The sequence below is a fragment of the Thamnophis sirtalis genome, unplaced genomic scaffold (assembly GCF_051295495.1).
Source record: "Thamnophis sirtalis isolate CommonGarterSnake01/CBP01778 unplaced genomic scaffold, rThaSir2_p1.2 scaffold_10, whole genome shotgun sequence".
NCBI classification, from domain to species: Eukaryota; Metazoa; Chordata; class Lepidosauria; order Squamata; family Natricidae; genus Thamnophis; species Thamnophis sirtalis.
Genome location: NW_028261390.1, coordinates 25,533,027 through 25,553,557, shown reverse-complemented (window position 1 = coordinate 25,553,557; position 20,531 = coordinate 25,533,027). Strand labels below are relative to the sequence as shown.

At 41.1% G+C, this 20,531-nt stretch overlaps 1 protein-coding gene across 2 annotated transcripts in view; it reads right to left on the bottom strand.

Annotated features, from left to right (window-relative positions):
• The window catches only part of FBXW7 (F-box and WD repeat domain containing 7), a 131,764-nt gene that overhangs the window by 86,428 nt on the left and 24,805 nt on the right, over nucleotides 1-20,531 (bottom strand). Inside the window, exon 1 of one of the 2 annotated variants that reach the window (XM_087724312.1) lies at nucleotides 19,885-19,992. The exons of the other annotated variant lie outside the window; for it this stretch is intronic. The gene's annotated coding sequence lies outside the window, so the exon portion shown is untranslated. Of the gene's footprint in view, nucleotides 1-19,884; nucleotides 19,993-20,531 lie in introns of those variants that run through there. 2 annotated transcript variants of the gene reach the window in all.

The following is a 20,531-nucleotide window of genomic DNA, read 5'->3' as shown; positions in this document are numbered from 1 at the left end:
CAACTGAGATGATCAAAAATCGAGTTAAAAAGGTAAAGAATTGGACATCACCTAGAAAGGACCAATTACATGGTTTCTGGCTCAAATATCTGACCAGTTTACATGCAATATTAGCCAGGCAACTGAATGAAATTTTACAAAAGGGCCAAATTGATGAATGGTTGACAACTGGAAAAACATACTTGATTCAGAAAGATCCAACTAAAGGAACAACACCTGAAAACTATAGACCAATAACATGCTTGCCAACAACCTTCAAATTACTCACAAGCATTATTGCAGATAACATGATGGATTATTTGGAAACAAACAACATCTTGCCAGTAGAGCAAAAAGGCAACAAAAGAAGGAGCAGGGGCACAAAAGATCAGCTTCTAATTGATAAAATGATATTAGAAAATTGTAAGAACAGAAAAACGAACTTGAATATGGTCTGGATTGATTACAAAAAGGCATTTGACTCACTGCCACATAGTTGGATCATAAAATGCTTAGAAACAACTGGCATTAGCAAAAATATTACATCCTTTACTGAAAAGGCAATGAAACAATGGAGAACTGAGTTGGCAGTAGGGAATGAGAGCTACGGAATGGTTAATATCAAGCGAGGAATTTTCCAGGGTGATTCACTTTCACCTCTTCTCTTCATCATCGCAATGATCCCACTATCAGTAATCTTAAAAAAAATGAAATTAGGCTACCAAACAGCCAAAAAAGCTGAAAAAATTTCGCATTTACTATATATGGATGATTTGAAACTCTATGGAAAGTCAGAAATAGAAATCCAATCATTGACAAATACAGTCCGAGTATTCAGCACCGATATTTCAATGCAGTTTGGCATGGAAAAATGCGCCACTGTATCCATAAAAAGGGGCAAAATCACTGCATCTGAGGGAATTGAAATGCCCAATGGCCAACTAATTAAATGCAAAGAAAATGAAGCCTACAAATACTTAGGCATTCTGCAGTTGGATAACATCAAGCATGGAGAAGTAAAAACTATTGTCAGACGAGAGTACACCAACAGAGTTAGGAAAATTTTGAAATCTAAATTGAATGGTGGAAATACAATCAAGGCCATAAATACCTGGGCAATACCAGTTATAAGATACACAGCTGGCATAGTTAACTGGACACAAGCTGATTTGGACCTTTTGGACCGAAAAACCAGGAAACTAATGACAATGCACTACAGTTTACATCCACATGGTGATACTGATAGACTATATCTGCCCCGAAAATCAGGTGGCAGAGGATTATTACAAGTGAAGCAAACAGTTGAAGAGGAAAAAACATGCACTGGCTGATTATTTAAAAGAAAGTCAAGAACATCTATTAATCAAAGTAAAGAACAAAAATCTACTGAAGGCCCAACAGACAAAACAAGAATACAGAAAAGATGTGATAAAATCAAGAATGGAGAGTTGGCAGAACAAAGCACTGCATGGTCAATTTCTGGAAAAAATAAAAGATAAAGTGGACAGTGAACAAACTTGGTTATGGTTAAAAACAGGTACATTAAAGAAAGAAACAGAGTCACTAATCCTGGCTGCGCAAGAACAAGCTATCCGCACAAATGCCATTAAGGCCAAAATCGAAAAATCCTCTGATGATGCCAAATGCAGACTTTGCAAAGAAGCTGATGAAACTGTTGATCACATACTCAGCTGCTGTAAAAAAATCGCGCAGACTGATTATAAATTGCGGCACAATTCAGTAGCACAAATGATCCATTGGAATTTGTGCAAAAATTATAATATTAAAATAGCAACAAACTGGTGGGAACATCAGCCTGAAAAAGTCACCGAAAATCAGATGGTCAAGATCTTGTGGGATTTCCGTATACAAACCGACAAAATACTGGCGCATAATACACCAGACATCACACTGGTTGAGAAAAATAAGGTCACAATCATAGACATCGCAATACCAGGTGATAGCAGGGTTTCCGAGAAGGAACATGAAAAAATCGCAAGATACCAGGACTTAAAAATCGAAATTCAACGACTATGGCACAAACCAGCAGTGGTAATTCCAGTGGTAATTGGCACACTGGGTGCTATTCCAAAAGCACTGGAATTACATTTAAAACAGTTAAAAATTGACAAAATCACCATCAGTCAAATGCAAAAAGCCGCACTGCTTGGACCTGCACGCATATTACGAAAATACGTTACGACGTCCTAGGCCCCTGGGTGGGGCCCGACTAGTAACCAATGCCAAATCCGGCGAAACAACTGGCCGCTGTGATACAATTGATAATAATAATACTAGGGTACTAGACAATCAATATAATTAGAATCCACCGGAATTCTTATCTAAATGTGATTTTTAATGTATTATTTGAAATGATAAAATATTATGCTTTATAATAGCATGTATTATATATATTAACATATATAACAGAAATTAATCTTTCTGTATATGTGTGTGTGTGTGTGTGTGTGTGTGTGTGTGTGTGTGTGTGTGTGTGTATTTGTTCTGTCACATACTAAGAAGTATTAATTTACAATTATGTGAATGGAATAGAATCAAAACAAGACACTGCTACTCTGACTGGACATTCCAGAAGGCAATTCTTTTTAATTAATATGTCGCTCTATTTCATTCTTTCCATCCATTCATCCAGCAGTAAACATAACAAGACCGTTTCTACTTTCCCTCCCAAATGTTTTTTCCTACTTTCTCTTTAAAGGCTAATCCCACCCTCCCTACAGATTAATAGTGTTATCTGATGTCAGGATGCATCTTTAATACAGAACTTATGTATGCACTTTATACCCTTTAATTCATTTTAAAATTCCAGCAAAAAAATAAAATGTAGATTAATTTATATTCTACCTTCCTGTATTTCATTTGATTATTTCTTTCCTTTGTGAATCAAATAATATTTAACATTGATGGCCAAATCACTGAGTAAAGGTTCACAGCTAACAAAAATAAAGTACTGGTATATAAACAGGAATAAAAATTCTTTTAGTAAGAAAACTAAGATGAGGTAAGTGAATAGGATAAATAAATACAGATTTTTTTTATGAAAGATGGGCAGTGTAGAAAAGTGATAAGTAGATAAAATTACTGAGACCAAAATGTAAAGAATATTATTACCATAAAGCTATGGTAAAGAACACCTAAAAATTATTCTTCTGACTGTACATCATCTTTATATTTAGTAACAGCTGAAGCAGCAATATTGATGCTTCACAGAACTAATTAGATTACTTTCTGTTTCAAGGTAAATTGATATATGCACTCCAAAGAAAAGAACAGTCATAAATGCCACCAATTTAATCTATTAATGTAATGAGATTTAAATTTTCCAGATGAATGAAATGAAATGAGGCCAAGAATATATTCAACCATTAACACAACTAAAACAATATTATTTCTTATAAATAAGATTTCCTGCCACCATATAACTGTTTTACCTCCAGAATAGTTTTGTTTTTATTATAATATATAATGTAAATGCACAATTATGTAGCCTTTAGAAGAGGAACCCAGAATTTACAAGCATCGTGGAAAAACTTTTTAGGAACAATAGTCCTTCTTCATAGTTAGGTATATATAGCAATAGCAATAGCAGTTAGACTTATATACCGCTTCATAGGGCTTTCAGCCCTCTCTAAGCGGTTTACAGAGTCAGCATATTGCCCCCAACAATCCGGGTCCTCATTTCACCCACCTCGGAAGGATGGAAGGCTGAGTCAACCTTGAGCCGGTGAGATTTGAACCGCTGAACTTCAGCTAACAGTCAGCTGAAGTGGCTGCAGTAGAGACTTGTGCTGATATGAAGTGAAAGTCTTAAGTGATCCACCTCTTGTCTTAAAATAAACATTCTATAATTTCAAATTTCACTTTTTCAATACATGTAAGAACATATTTTAGACATGGTCTACATCAGGGGTAGTCAACCTTTTTATACCTACCGCCCACTTTTGCATCTCTGTTAGTAGTAAAATTTTCTAACCATTCACCAGTTCCCCAGTAATGGTGATTTATAAAGTAGGGAAGTCAATTAAATTTTAAAAAAGAAAGTGCTTCAATATCGGACAAAACCCCTACCGCCCACCATGAAAGCTGGAACGCTCACAAGTGGGCGGTAGGGGCCAGGTTGACTACCACTGGTCTACATATTTTAGTTACCAAATGTACATGTAAAATAGAAGTAGAAATAGACTATTTATTGATATAGTTTCTAGTTTATTTTCATATCTATGTCTTTTTTGTGTATGTGCTTTGTAGTGAAGAATGCTTGCTCCTTTCAATAAAAATTGTTACAGTGTCCCCTAATGTAGTCTTTTTTTCAATCTAATAACATTTTTTACCAGAACAGATTCCTCTTTCCCTCAAGCTGCTTTCAGGAGATTCCAAAGAGGCCAAGATTCCTTAACATATCACACAGCTGCTTTGAAAAAAAAACTTGCTTAACATGCTATTTCTTGGGTACATAAAGAACTTCATTTCTATACTATAAGTAAATCACTGCTACTATAGCAGGTCATTAGGGAAAAATCTATCTTTCTCCCCATCATAAAATCAAGGTAAAGTCCTGTCTTCAGAATTTCAATCTAGAAATATGTTCCAATATTTCTAGATTGAAATTCTGAGGACAGGATTTTTTTCTTTTTCACTGCTACACATATTACTCAGGGATTTTTTCTGACTGAGCAGCCTGGTACATAAGTTTTAAATGAGATCTTTCTGAATACTGAAGAACCATATAGAATGGGGTTAACAGTTAAGAGAATGAAAATAGTATGAATAGCTTTCAGTTTTAATTGCGCTACATTAGTAGACTCTTTCTAGCAGATTCAGTGTTGGGTCTTCATATATTGGGACACAAGGTAATGCAGGGAAAAAAACCAAGAACAACATACAGGGCGGGGCATAACCTTTTCCTAGGGGGTCACAGCAAGATCGACAGCAGTTTACAACTTCCGCGACACCTCATTTTAAAGCCCATAAAAAACTGAATTGAATGAGCTATTAAATGTTAAATTTGTTTCGGTTGAAACTTTGAGAATGAATTTGGAAACTGTGTTGAAAAATCTGGAAAATCGAACGGAACTGTTTGAAGATTTGTTGTGTTCTTATCCACCTCGTTTGAATGCTGTTCGAAGGGCTAATGGTGGTCATACTGACTATTAAATCGTGTCAATAAACTCAGTTTTTGATGGGCTTTCGAATGGTGTATGAATTATTTGTGTTGTTATTACAAGTGTTGCTGTGACCCCCTAGGAAAAGGTTATGCCCCGCCCTGTACTTTCATAATTGTGAGACAACCACCTTTTTCACTCTACATTATGATAGAAAAGTAATAACACTAGAGGACAATAATTATAGTGCACTACTTACAAAAGGGCCATTTCAGCAGAGATTGGAGCTAAAGAATGTGTTTGTGAGAGGAGAAACAGTGAAAAGGAAGAAGCCGATTATTAGTAAAGGTCAGAAGTGAATGTAAAAGGAGAGGCAGTTTGGTGTAGTGGTTAAAGTACTGCTCTAGAGACTGAATTCTAATCCTGTCTTAGACATAAACCACTCCTCTCTATGTTGTTATAGGAAAATGAATATTCTGTGACAAAGCAATGTTTTCCTTTAGAAAAAAGTCAATCATATCCCAATCTCTACTTTTTTCACAAATGCAAACATATTTGTTTTTCATTACATTTTTTCACCTGTGTTTCATTGCCAATATAGTAACAGTAATATATAAGTTACACACATATGTGATTCATTTGGCACTGACTCTGGAACTTCAGAAGTTGATGAAAATTGGCCCTGACAATGAAGTGAATGTGTCCTCTTACAGAAAGCATACTAAACATGTGAGCCATCATACATTATTCAACTAGCATAAAAAGTTGCATGGTGTCAGAAAACTTGCTTTTTACTCATTACATTTAGCCATTTTGTTGATGCATTCATTTACAATTATCTAACTATAGTCTGTTCCCAGGACAATATTTTCTGAAGTATATTATAAAGAATAGTAGTTCTTTTTAAAATGCAGTTGAAATAAAATATTGTAATCATTATGACTTTCTTTAGAAGGCATTTCAATTTAACTTCCAGGAATCAAGATAGGATTGAAGAGGAAGAAAAGTAGTGTGATGTCTCAAAAATATACTATACCTTCCCACCCAAAAAGAAAAGCTTGAAGCCATTAAGCCATTAAGACAAAATAGAAATATCTATGCCATCTGTACAATTATATTATCCTATTTTATACATAATTTGAAGGAACTAGACAAACATATTCCCTAGAGCAGGGGCGTCAAACGCACATCGTCACAGCAGCATCACATGACATAATCAGGATTTTTTTCCCCCTTTGCTAAACCAGACGTGGGCATGGCTAGCACGTGACACATCCGGTCTGCAGGCTGAGAGTTTGACAGCCCTGCCCTAGAGCCTGGTTTAACAAATAATTGATAGGTAGTTTAATCCAATGCCCTCCAGATGTTTTGAATGTTGGTGTTATATGGCTTTATGGCAGTTTTAGTTCCAAAACTTTGGAAATGACCATCTGGTATACATTTACTTTGAGCAGTCTGAAGACAGAAGAATACTGTAGACAGTTCAGATCACTTTCTGGTAAAGATATAACACTATGAAATATTCCAAGTTACAAAGCACAAACATCAACAAATACAAAAATAAAGATCTGATAGCTAAGTTCTCTTATTGAAGTTTCAATAAACAATCTGAAATTCACTAGGTTTCCTCTGTCTCTGGGATCTCCTATTTTGCCATCCAGGTACTTGTTTATGTATACCTCCAAGCCAAGCTAGCTACATTTTAATTCTCTTGTATTCTGATTTAATTATCTTATTCATAGTGTCCTGGCTACTAAGTCAGGTATCGGCAACTAAAATTCCAGCATTCAAAAGAAGCATAATATTTAGACAAGACATGTGTTTAGAAAAAGGATAAAATCCTGTATAATTTGGGGAGCATTTTCCTATTGGTCGCTATGAAAACACATCAAAATAAGAATTCCCAGGAATCTACTTCATAAGACTCAATAGTGTTATACTCCACTGCAATACATGCAGGGGTGGGTTCCTCCCGGTTCGCACCGGTTCATGCGAACCGGTTCGTCGGTGAACCTGGAAGTAATTAACTTCCGGAATGCCGGTACCACTCCTGGCCCCTGTCGCTGGGTGCCTGCAGGGTTTTTCTTTTTAAAAAACGCCTCTCCGGATGATCTTGGAAACCTGCAAGGTTGCTTTGGAAGGGGACAGATAGGCAGCATTTCCCCCTGCCCCCCTCCCCGGGATCCTGCAGCCTTAAAACAAGCCTTTGCACAGTAAAGAAAATCTCACGAGCGAGATAAGTTCTTAATTGCTTTTACTGTGAAGTTGCGGAAGTTTCCGAGGCTGCAGGCAACCAGAGATGGGGTGGGGGAATGCTGCCTGTCTTCCCCCTCCCAAAGCAACCTCTTCCAAAGCAACCTCTTCCAAACAACCTTGCAGGTTTTCAAGATCATCCAGAGAGGCGTTTTTTAAAAAGAAAATCCTGAAAAGGATTTGGAGAGATGGGCAGCTGGTCTTTTTTTTGGGGGGGGGGAAATCCCCAGAACCAGGAGCGCAACCCGCCAGCTCCTCTGAGTGCAGCCCATTCCCGCTCCCAAGAAGACCGTTTTCTTTTTAAAAACACCTCTGCAGAGAGGCGTTTTTTAAAAAGAAAATCCTGAAAAGGATTTGGAGAGATGGGCAGCTGGTTTTTTATTTGGGGGGGGGGGGAATCCCCAGAACCAGGAGCGCAACCCACTGGCTCCTCTGAGTGCAGCCCATTCCCCCTCCCAAGAAGACCGTTTTCTTTTTAAAAACGCCTCTGCAGAAGCTTCTCTGTGGAAGCTTCCGAGGCTGCAGGCACCCAGGGATGGGGTGGGGGAATGCTGCCTGTCTTCCCCCTGCCAAAGCAACCTCTTCCAAAGCAACCTCTTCCAAACAACCTTGCAGGTTTTCAAGATCATCCGGAGAGGCATTTTTTAAAAAGAAAATCCTGAAAAGGATTTGGAGAGATGGGCAGCTGGTCTTTTATTTGGGGGGGGGGGGGAATCCCCAGAACCAGGAGCGCAACCCGCTGGCTCCTCTGAGTGCAGCCCATTCCCCCTCCCAAGAAGACCGTTTTCTTTTTAAAAACGCCTCTGCAGAAGCTTCTCTGCGGAAGCTTCCGAGGCTGCAGGCAACCAGGAATGGGGTGGGGGAATGCTGCCTGTCTTCCCCCTGCCAAAGCAACCTCTTCCAAAGCAACCTTGCAGGTTTTCAAGATCATCCGGAGAGGCATTTTTAAAAAGAAAATCCTGAAAAGGATTTGGAGAGATGAGCAGCTGGTCTTTGGGGGGGGGGGAATCCCCAGAACCAGGAGCGCAACTCGCTGGCTCCTCTGAGTGCAGCCCATTCCCCCTCCCAAGAAGACTGTTTTCTTTTTAAAAACGCCTCTGCAGAAGCTTCTCTGCGGAGGCCTCCGAGGCTACAGGCAACCAGGAATGGGGTGGGAGAATGCTGCCTCACAGGTTTTCAAGATCGTCTGCAGAGGCGTTTTTAAAAAGAAAACGGTCTTCTTGGGAGGGGGAATGGGCTGCACTCAGAGGAGCTGGTGGGTTGCGCTCCTGGTTCTGTGGATTCCCCCCCCCCAAAAAAGACCAGCTGCCCATCTCTCCAAATCTTGTGGCTTTTCAGGATTTTCTTTTTTAAAAATGCCTCTCCGGATGATCTTGAAAACCTGCAAGGTTGCTTTGGAAGGGGACAGATGGGCAACATTTCCCCCTGCCCCCCTCCCCGGGATCCTGCAGCCTTAAAGCAAGCCTTTGCACAGTAAAGAAAATCTCACGAGCGAGATAAGTTCTTAATTGCTTTTACTGTGAAGTTGCGGAAGCTTCCGAGGCTGCAGGCAACCAGAGATGGGGTGGGGGAATGCTGCTTGTCTTCCTCCTCCCAAAGCAACCTCGCAGGTTTTCAAGATCGTCTGCAGAGGCGTTTTTAAAAAGAAAACGGTCTTCTTGGGAGGGGGAATGGGCTACACTCAGAGGAGCCGGCGCTTGGGGCGTCCTGAAACAACGCATCCCCGCCGCCTCGTTCTACTCAGCAAGCGGGGACATCCCATATGTGCCCGCTTCTGCTGTCGCCACCTCCGCTCCCAAACGCAACTGTCAGCTGCGAGCAGGTGCCTGAAGCTGCTGCTTGCAGTCATTTACGGCTAGATAGATTGTGCCTGTAGCGGGAAGCTCTTTGCCCTGTGAGAGTTCCTCTCCAGCACTCCTAGTTTGGTAACATCATCAGTGCTAGAAGGGAGTGGGGTTGGAGGGGAAGGAGGAGAAAGTTAGGACAAAAAAGAAAAAGATAAGAAGGGAGAGGACTGTGGGGTCCTTTGGTGTTCTCTGAACGTGGTAGTTTTTAATTATTTTAGGGAATTTTTATTTATTTATTGTTTATAGAATGTTTATTACAAGAAATGTTATTCCTTTTTGCAAATGTTTTGTGATGCAATATGTTGCTTCACCAGGTTTATGTGTCTCAAAGTGGCTGCTTTTCTATGGGAAGGCCAGGTTGGTTGCAAGGCAGTGTGTTTCACCCTCCTTGTTTAGGTAATTCTGAGGTGGTTGATGGTTCTGTGAGCGCCTGTCCTTTATAATTTTCCACATTGCCTTGATGGTTTTTATTCCAGTGACTTTGTCTTTCCTGTTCTTAGGCTTAGGGAAAAAAAACTGGTTTCATTGGCAGTCTTTTGGGGGGGGGGGATTTTAATTTTTTTTGTGTTTTCCTAGCACTGTCATAGTTTGTGGGTGTGGGTGGGTGTGTAATGTCCCGCAGTTATCTATGTATTAATAATGATCTAGTAATATTAATAATATCTAGTAATTAGTAATATCTAGTAATAACATCGTCTTGGCCACTCCCACCAGGTCACATGGGTGGCAGGCCACTCCCATCCAGTCACATGGGCAGCAAGCCACTCCCACAAAGGAGGCCACGCCCACAGAGTAGGTTCGAACAATTTTTGAAACCCACCCCTGAATACATGCTACTGATAAATGTCCTTTCACAGTTCGTAGAAGAGAGGTAAGCAATCAAACTTACTGAAATGTTTGACAGAGAAAAGGAGAGAAAAATATACCTTCAGAGAACTGAAGGGTGTCACATTGTAGAAGATTCAAGCCTATTGTCGCTTGCTCCAGAAGGTAAGATTAGAACTAACAAGATGCAATTTCAGGGTGTAGGTACAGATTAGATATTAAGAAAAACCTGTACAAAAGAGATACTAAGAAAAATCTGTTAACAATCAACACTGTTAGTCAGTGGAATAGGCTGACCTCAGAATGTTTTCTTCCCCTTCACTGGAGGAATACAAACAGGCTAGATCCTTGGTGGTGAACGTATGGCACATGTGCCAGAGGTGGCACTCAGAGATTTCTCTGTGGGCACGCATGCCGTCGGCCCAGCCCAGCCCAGCCCCATCGCGTTTCTCGCCGGCATTTGCAGGCTTAAAAAAATGTGTGAAAACAGCATTCTGCCTTAGTTGCGGTGCATTTGCTGTTGCTGCCTCCATGGCTTGCCCCTTGTTCAGCACAGTGAAATTTAGTGTACTTAACAATGGGGGAGATGGGTCCCATCCTCCGCCTGGAGACCATTATGACGCGGAGCCACAATGCAACCCTGTGTCTGCGTGGGCTCATTCTCGCCTCCTGGATGTCAGTTGCTTTTACTGCAGGGTTGCGGGTGTTAGGATGTCCCGCCTCCCTGACGTCCAGCTGGTCTTCTGTTTTCCGCCAACCAGCTGAGTGTGGGCATGCTGCTCCTGGGCTCCTCAGCCTCCAGACATCAGACTCCCACCACCCAGCACCAATTATGGGATTCCTTTCCCCTTCCAGGGGGAGGGGGGAAAGAGAGAGAGAGGGAAAGAGAGATAGAGAGAGAAACAGAGAAAGGCAGAGAGAGGGGGAGAGGAAAGAAAGAGAGGAGGGAGGGAAAGAGAAACAAACAGAGAGAGAGGGAGAGAGGGAAAGAGAGAAATGATATTACAAAAGTTTTTCTTTTTTATTGTTACTAAACATAATATTTTAAAACCTGTAGTGTGCAAAGGATTGGATTTGATCTTTAGGTCCTTTTCAACTCTGAGGCTCAAATATATTTTTGAACCCAACATTTTCCCAGGGTAATGTACAGGAAAAGCTTTTGCTTTAGAGCTGAAGAAAGAGTATTGGTACTTACCTGATACGCCTCTTCTAATAAGGTGGGGATAGCATCCATGTATGGGTTAACACTATCCATTCTCTGATTGGACTGAGTCTGATTAATAATTAATTAATGCCCTTTATAACCTGCCCCTGTAACATACACACAGCTTTCGGTGAAGGAAAAACATACACACAGATTCAACATATTATCCAGAAACTGAGAAAACTTTTACTGAACCAAAGGCACTATAAATGCAACCAACGAATACCCAGGGCTCCAGAAATCCCAACACCAGGGTCAATCCAAAATGTATGAATGAGGACCATTCACTTACTAGAATGGGCCAGATGCTATCCCCATCTTATTAGAAGAGGCATATCAGGTAAGTACCAACACTCTTTCTCAATAAGGTCGGAATAGCATCCATATATGGGACATACCCAAGCCGGATTGCCCATACGGGAGGGATCAACCCTGGTCCGAGTCATCTGTCCCTATGTACATATTGTAAGACTCGATGCCCAAACGCCGCATCCAAAGATGCAAATTTATCCAATTTATAATTGTGAATGAATGGTGAAGGCGCGGCCCATGTGACCACCCTGCAAATCTCATCTAGGGAAGCTTGAGTCGCCCAAGAGGCCGTTGTCGCAGTACTTTTTGTAGAGTGCGTGGTGACTCCCTGGGGTACCGGTTCCTGGGAAGACAGGTAAGCTGTAGCTATGCACTTCCTGACCCACCTACCTATTGTGGATATCAAAACCTTATGCCCCAATGACGTGGACTGAAAGGAGCTAAAGAGAGACTCAGAAGGTCAGAACTCTGCCTTCCTCTGTATGTAAATCTTCAGCGCATGCCTAACATCCAGCTTGTGCCATTGTTGTTCTAATGGCCGAGCAGGGGATGGGCAAAAATTAGGCAAGACGACCTCCTGTGCCCTGTGAAACCATGAACCGACCTTAGATATAAATGATGGGTCAAGCCGTAGCACCACCCTGTCCTCGTGGAAGGTACACAGGTCTTCCCTGACAGGGCCTTCAATTCCAAAGTCCTCCGCCAGTGATAACCACCAGGAAGGTCATCAGGAAGGTCACCTTCCACATGAGGAACTGCATCGAGATGGTGCAAAGGGGTTCGAAGGGAGGCTTGGTAAGGGCCAAGAGTACCTTTGGCAAATCCCAATGTTGGATGCCCCTTTCAGAAACTGTCTCACCATGGGATGTTGAGACAGGGGTTGACCCACTCCCCTGGTCAAAATGGTGGTCAGAGCAGCTACTGTAGGCGGCCTAAGGTTGGATGCCCCTTTCAAAAACCGTCTCACCATGGGATGTTGAGACAGGGGTGACCCACTACCCTGGTCAAAATGGTGGTCAGAGCAGCTACCTGGCGTCTGATTGTATTCAGGGATAAACCCATATCCAATCCGTCTTGGAGGAAATCCAAGACTTGAGGTACGGAGGCCATGGTCGGGTTGATACCTTTGGACAAGCACCACGTAGAGAAGATTTGCCAGGTCGTGTCATAAATATGGACCATGGAAGACTCCTGGAAGCCTGAATGGTGTCCACGACTCTAGTGGAGAACGATTCCCACGTCAAGAGCACTCCACTCAATTGCCAGGCCATCAGCTGGAGCCATTGCGGGTCCGGGTGCTCCAGTAACCCCTGGCGAAGGGACACCTTGTCCGGTGGAATCCTCCAGGGCCTCTCCACGGACAACGCCCTGAGGTCCATAAACCACGGGCGGCGCAGCCAGTGTGGGGCAATAAGGATGACTTCTGCCCTGTTGTAAATGCTCTTGCGTACAACTCTGGCCAGCAACGAAGCCGGAGGGAAGGTGTAGAGGAGCCCCCAGGGCAGGGGTGATGAAGGGCATCGACTCCCTCTGCCCCTGATGTGCGGAACCTGTTGATGAACCTGGTCAGCTGCGCATTGGACGGGAAGGCGAACAGGTCGACAACTGGAACCCCAAATCACTGCGTGACCTCCTGGAAAATACAAGGGTTAAGTTGCCGTTCTGCTTGGTCAACCATGGCTCTGCTGAGCCAATCGGCTTCAACATTCTCTACCCCTGAGATGTGTTCAGCCGAAATACACTGGATGTGAGCCTCTGCCCAACCTCCCAATTCACTGGCCTCCTGCATGAGCTGTCGTGACCTCGTGCCCCCCTGCCTGTTCATGTGTGCCTTAGTCATCATGTAATCTGTCAGGATCAGAACGTGTCGGCCCCTGACATATGGAGCGAAGCATTGGAGAGCCAGCTATATGGCCCTGAGTTCCAACATGTTAATGCTCAAGTCAGTTTCCTCCTGGCTCCACTGATCTTGCACCATGTGTCTATTCAGGTGCGAGCCCCAGCCCATGAGACTAGCATCCGTGGTAATGGTGATCCTATGTTCTACCCTGAAGTGACATCCCTGATCAATAGCTGGGGAATTTCACCAGTGAAGGGAACTACGCACCTCCCTCGTCAGAGGAACCCTTGATAAAGATGTGCTTGTCCTCTGCTTTTGGAAAGGTAGAAGAAACCATTGAAGTTCCCTGGAATATAGTCTAGCCCAGGGCACGATCACAATGGTGGACACCATTTTCCCTAGCTGTTTCGAGAGTGTAGCTAAGGGAACCCTGCTATCACCCATCACCTGTGTCACCAGTTGACATATGCTATCCCGACATTCCTCAGAGAGGAACACCTGCTCCACCTGAGTGTCGTTCCAGGTCCCCAAGTGTAGGATCCTGGTCGTGGGTGTAAGGTGGCTCTTTGGCATATTAATAGGGGAACCATGTGCTTGCAGTGACTGAATCATGACTGCCAGGTCCAGGCTGGCCCTGTCTCTTGAGACTGATTGTACCAAGATGTCATTGAGATAACAATGAACCCAGATAGGTATAGTCCTCAGATGTGCAGCAAGGGCTGCCAGTATTTTAGTAAATGCATGAGGAGCCAAAGAAAGACCAAAGGGCATAGCCCTTTGTAATGAACATTGGCATAACAGAAACATAAATACCGACATGTCTCTGGAGTATAGGTACATGCAGGTACGCCTCTGTTAGGTTGATCAAGGTTAAAAAGTCCCCCCATCTTAAACATTCCAAGATAGTATGTACTGAATGCATCTTAAACTTTTTAAACTTTAGGTACCTATTTAGCCTTTTTAGGTCCAATATAGCCCTCCACCCCCCCGAGAACTTGGGGATAACGAATAGGATAGTGTAGAACCCCCGATGGCATTGGCCCTCCGGCACCGCTTGGATGACCTCGATATCCAATAGGTGCTGGATAGCCATGTGCATCACAAGCTGCCTCTGAGAGTTGAGGGAGACGGGGGAATGGATAAAAAACCGGGGAGGAGAGGAGACGAACTCCAGGGCCAAACCAGCCCTAACCGTGGATCTAACCCAAATATCTGCAGTTGTGGAGTCCCACTGATCCGCAAAATGGAGCAAACGTGCACCAATGGGGAACCAGTCCTGTAAGTGATCAAGGCTTACGACCATACCGGTTTCCCCCTCCTTGAAAGGGCCGCTTGGCCTGACTGCCCCCTCCCAATTAGACTGGGTGTATGTTGTGGCTTTTTTAATCTATGTTACTTTGTTTTTAACTTTTCTATTTTTAAAATGTATTTGTTGTAAGCCGCCCGGAGTCCTTCGGGATTGGGCGGCCTATAAATTCATTAAATCTAATCTAATCTAACCTGCTGTCTATAGAGTTGCTGGCATTGGCACTGGCCAAAGCTGCCCTGTGAGTGGAACCCTGACGGATTATACTCATAGCCCCGGAACGAACCCCTATACTCCTGTTGTCTATACTGTTGTCTCCTGGGATAGCGTCCTCCCCCTCAGACCATTCCGCTTCTCTGATCTCCCCTTCTTCGGAGACAGGGGACAGGCTGCGTGGGATCTATATGGGGGAGGGCCCTTATTGCCTCCAGGAAGGGTCCTGGCATGCTGCTGTCTGCCATTATAGTAGCCCCCGGTTGCTGCTGCGTCTCAAAATGGTGCCCGTGTTCCTCTAATTAACATTCACTATTCAAAATGGCATTTTGTGCCTTTATTTCACTCTCCCGAGGCTTTGACGGTCAATGGTCGCCTCGTCTCTCCTGCCGCCCACCCGCAGCAAAATAATGCTCTTCACGCTCCTTTGTCCAACCCTGCCACCATTGGGGACTTCAGAAGTATGGTGGCTTGGTGAGGGTGCCTGTGCAGCTGTTGCAGTGTTCCGCCGGCCACGATCGGGGAGATAAGCCTCAGCGGCCTCCATTCGTGCAGATTTCTCACCAGCAAGGCTGACCACACAGCGAGCTTTGTAGCTTTTGCTACACCACAGCTATAAAGGAGACGGTGGGGAGAGTAGGCAACAGGTAGTTGTCAATGAGTATCACAGGCAACAAAAACTCCTCGTTCCCCCACCAATGGATCTTAAGATAGAGCCTCAGTGATATGTGGGTCTGGTAGGCCTACGCCGTTGTAGCCCAACGCGGCCAGAAGGGCAGCAAGAGGCAACAGTCCAGATGGCCTCTGAAATAATGCTTCAGCAATATAATAGTATATATGTCTACTCATAGAATTTCCAATTAAAATTTTCCAATTTATATCAATAGGAACATCAAGCAGAAATTAATCTAGGATAACACGACTGTCCTCAGAGTGGACTGAGTCGAAAGCTGGGTGGAGCTACCCACAGGGACAGGTTATAAAGGGTATTAATTAATTATTAATCAGGACTCAGTCAAATCAGAGAACGGACAGTGTTAACCCATACATAGATGCTATCCCCATCTTATTGAGAAACAGGAACTTACCTATTAAGTCATATATTTCCCATTTCATCACTACTTTCATTTACCTTTTTATTTTTTTCTATTTTTTTAGAATTTACAAATTCTATGGAACCCAATAGTTATTTGATTAATAAAATAAAGTTGATTAAATAAATTAAAACCTCAAAATATTATCCAAACAGGTGTTTTATAAAAGCTTTAAGAGGCCATGGTGCTAATCATAACATCTGATTGAAATTCACAATCTAATAAATAGCACTGCAGTATGTATTATACAAAATCTCTGCATCTCGAAGTTAGTATTAGTAATCCTCAACTTACAATCACAATTGAGCCCAAAATTCCTGCTGCTAAGCAAAATATTTGTTAAGTGAATTTTCCCCCATTTTACGTCCTTTCTTTCCACAGTTGTTAAGTGAATCACTAGTTGTTAAGCTACTGACATGATTGTTAAATGAACCTGGCTTCCTTGTTGACTTTGTTTGTCAGAAAGTTGCAAAAGGTGATCACATGACCTTGTCATAAATATGAATGTTGCCAAGCATCTGAATTTTGATCACATGACTATGGAGATGCTGTGTGAAACAATCATACCATAAGTCACTTTTTTCAGTGCTATTGTAACATTGAATGGTCACTAAACTAACTGTTGTAAGTCGAAGACTACCCATGCTTCCTAATCTTTAAGAATTATCTCTCTATTCCAAAGAAATTAAAAATAGTTCAGAACAACAACACAGTGATGCAAAATAACACAAATCCCATGTGAACATAAGAAAATGTATGTACATTTTCAGAAATTTGCATACGATTGCTGTTTATAGCCTTGTGCGCTCTGAAGCAGCTTTTTCTCTTTATTTCAAAATCCTGATCTGTATTATACATGTAAGTGTGTACAAAAATATAGCCACATTAGCTGAATTGTTAATATAAAATAATTCAGTTTTACCAATGTGTGTACACATGGACATATACAAACCCATCCTTACAGGTGGATTCCTTGATGTGACTTAAGCCAATAAAAAGTTTCCTCCTTCCACATGGCTATATCTATCTACGACACAGGAATAATTATTAATAATTAGAGACACATTAGAAATGATGGTATGCTAAATCTTTCAGATCTCCCACATATCAAAATGTAGAATAGAGACATAAAAAACACAAATAAAACAGCAACATATGTATGTATGCTTCCTTAAATTTATCAGTAATAATCATTATATATTTATTTAGTACCTATACAGTGGTGGGTTCTGGCAGCCACTACATGAACGCACACAGCGCGCATGCATCCTTACCTCCTGTGACACTCTGCGATGCTCCAGCTCCTTGGCGAAGCATCACACAGGTGCCGTACGTTGAGCACACATGCGCAAATGGCCCATTTCCTTCAAATACAGATAAGGAACGAGGGCAAACGGGTGGACCCTCTGGAGCATCGTACCGGAACGGTACCCAGTGTCCCAGCAGGCACCGGTACACCTGTACCGGGGCGTACCACCTGCAATCCACCACTGTACCTATACTAACTTACATTGTAAGTCACAATGTTCAATTGTGTTAATAAATTTATCCATTAATTCAAAAAAACAGAAGAAATGTAAATTTTAAACAAGACATAAAATTAAGAATCACACACTTAGGACTGAAGAGAAAATACCAACTGTCCTGACTATCTTGGCTATGGTCAGTAATAGAAGGCATCTGAAACCCAACAAGCTTCCAAAGCCATAGTTTTATTTTAAACCACATTTGGTCAAAGACTTTCTTATTGTCTAAGGATATTGTTAAAACCAGCATCATAAATATATGTTTACAAAAACACAGTATTATTAAATTCCTACAAAACGTATTTTTTAAACTAGAACCCAAGTTCTAAAGAATATAATGCACATATAGGAGAACCACAATAGAAAGAAATTGAGCAATTTTAACTCAAATGAGACATTCCAGAATGTATAACCCTCTTACAGCAACTTCATACTTTAGAGTTCAGGATGTTCTTAAAGTGTTCCACAATTCAGAGCAAGCAAGTGGTTATCAGGGAAGCTAGTAAATCACCTGATTCCATTATAAAATCAATTACTGCAGCACATTTCTTTTGCTACACAACCTAGAGATTGCAAAAGCATATTAGATAGCTGCTGCAAGGTCAAGAAACCTAAAGGCACTTTAAAATGTGGGTTATATTTAGCTCAACATTGTATTCATATTAAAATAAATATTTTAAATAAATCTAAATAATTACCTTCTTTGGCTGATTAGGACATTTGGTGGATAATCTCTGCAACTGGTCTGATGTATGGCTGCAAGATAGGAGATCCGAGCAGCAGGTCAAACGGCCCAGCCTCTTCATTAAAGAAGAAATAATGCTGCAGCCACAGCGACACATTGACTTGCTCATCAGATGAGTTTATTCCTTAAGAAATCAGTACTGGTACTGGCCCACAAACAACCAAAATTGGCTGACTGCCTCATTCTGCAGCTTTCTGGCAAAAATTAATACTGCAAAAAAATATTTTAAAGTGGTTCTCTAAAGCTGATGCTAGCCACTCTCTCTACGCTAAGCAAAGCTTGCAATTTTAAAGTGCCTTTTACAACTACACTTCCATGAGAAAAGCAATTTTTATAATGTTTACTGCTTTGTAAAAGAGCTATTAACTAAAGTAACAGACACTATACACTAAGTAGTTTGTTGTTTTGTAGCTTCGTGTCTGCAATGACATTCTCTGTCCAAGTTATTCCCGCTCTGAAAGCTCAGTCCTTTAGCAGCCAACAGAAAATAACCACGCCCTATTCTGTTCCCATATTCACTATGCAAGATCCGCCTAATATCAGGGAAAAAAATATTTGGCATTGGTGGGAATAGAAACCGTGAGCAATTTAAATTACAATTGAAATATGTTTTGTAAGAATACCTGCCATTTAGTGTTTAATAGAGTATCAATTAGACAGAGTGATTTGTTTTGCTTTGTTAAAACTTTGAAGTTCTGCCTTTGTTACAACATAACTGTACTTAAATTAAAAAAGTAGAAAGCTATTTCCTAAACATAAAGCTGAACAAAGAGACAACTTAATGCAAGACAACACAATAACAAAGAAGAAAACAAATTTCAGTTAAAGAAAACCCAACGGAATTAAAAATAAAATCCTTGCAAAGAAAATATTGTATTGTTATGCAATTCCAACTTAGACATATGCTTGCAAACTAGTTCATTCAAGTTGAAGAGGAAAGTAAACAAAAATAAAATGTTTGTCCTTTATATACAAAAGTACTGATAAAATATTTAAAAAGTGGCCTAAATAACAGCAATTTTTCAAATTTCACTTAAGTGAATTACAATGTAAAATAAATACATATAGAAAACTTGAAGCAGTACTAAGTGAAAACCCTATATACTAAAAGATGGCATGCTGTCCTTCAGCTTTTAAAAGCAATGCATTTATTTCATTTAATGCAGTATACATTAAAGTATTTTCAAAGAGCGCATTCACATTAACAAAGATGCTCAACCCAACTACAGTATAATCCGACTTGAAATAATTGTCATTTATACTGATAGCACTATTAGCAGCTATCTACAAAACCTTAGTCATCAGGTAATTTAATAAGCAAGGGGCAGGACAGCAGCTTAAGGACACATATTTAAGCAAAACTTCTTGTTTTCACTCTGCATCAAAAGCTATATTTGTTCTGCCTCCTCCCCTCCACAGAGACTGGTTACAGCTATATTGTGCCAGCATTGCTTCTTCCTTCAACCTTGCTCTGCCCTTTTGATATTCACATTTTTATTAATTCATTTTCCAGTAATATTTAAATTCAAGCAGCCAGTGCAAATTAAATAAAAATGCCTTTTGTATAAAAAGATTCTGTATGCAAACAAGCAAATAATGCAGTAACCTTTTACTTGCCTGCTGGAGGTACTGTCTGCTGCATAGAATTTTAAATCCTCATCTGCAGATGCAACTGAGCTGGTATTGCCAAGGACTTTGCTCTTCCTGTGCTGATTCCACACAGCTATTCATCAGAGAAAAACATTACAGGGAAAATGTAAAGTAATATTAAGTGGAATCACTCAAGATGACATGGAACAGGTCAACTTGGAAAAAGTCAACCACATCTTGTGTCGTCACGTTAGTGAGCTAATAAAGTATTATTGCTTATGCAGGGTTGCACTGATATTCAGCACATGAAATCACGGGAAGCTAATAAAAAAGATAAGCAGAATTAAAATTCATTGATAATCCTTCACCTGATAACTTAAAAGTATCTTTTCTAGCACCTACATCTCAAAGGAAAAATTTCATGACTGTTTTCCACCTTCACCTTTTTCATGAATGTCCAGGTGCATAATACTAACAAATATGATTAAAGCTATCCCATGCAATTCCAAAAGACCTTTTTCCAACCTGGGTTTTAGCTTGCTAACCACCACTACTATCATAGAATTTATTTACAAAAAAACCCCATATACCTGATAGCATAGTTTAAATGAAAATGTAAGGATCAGTTTATACTGGGCCAGAGAAGGCAAAATAAGTTTTAGTTTTTGGAAGAT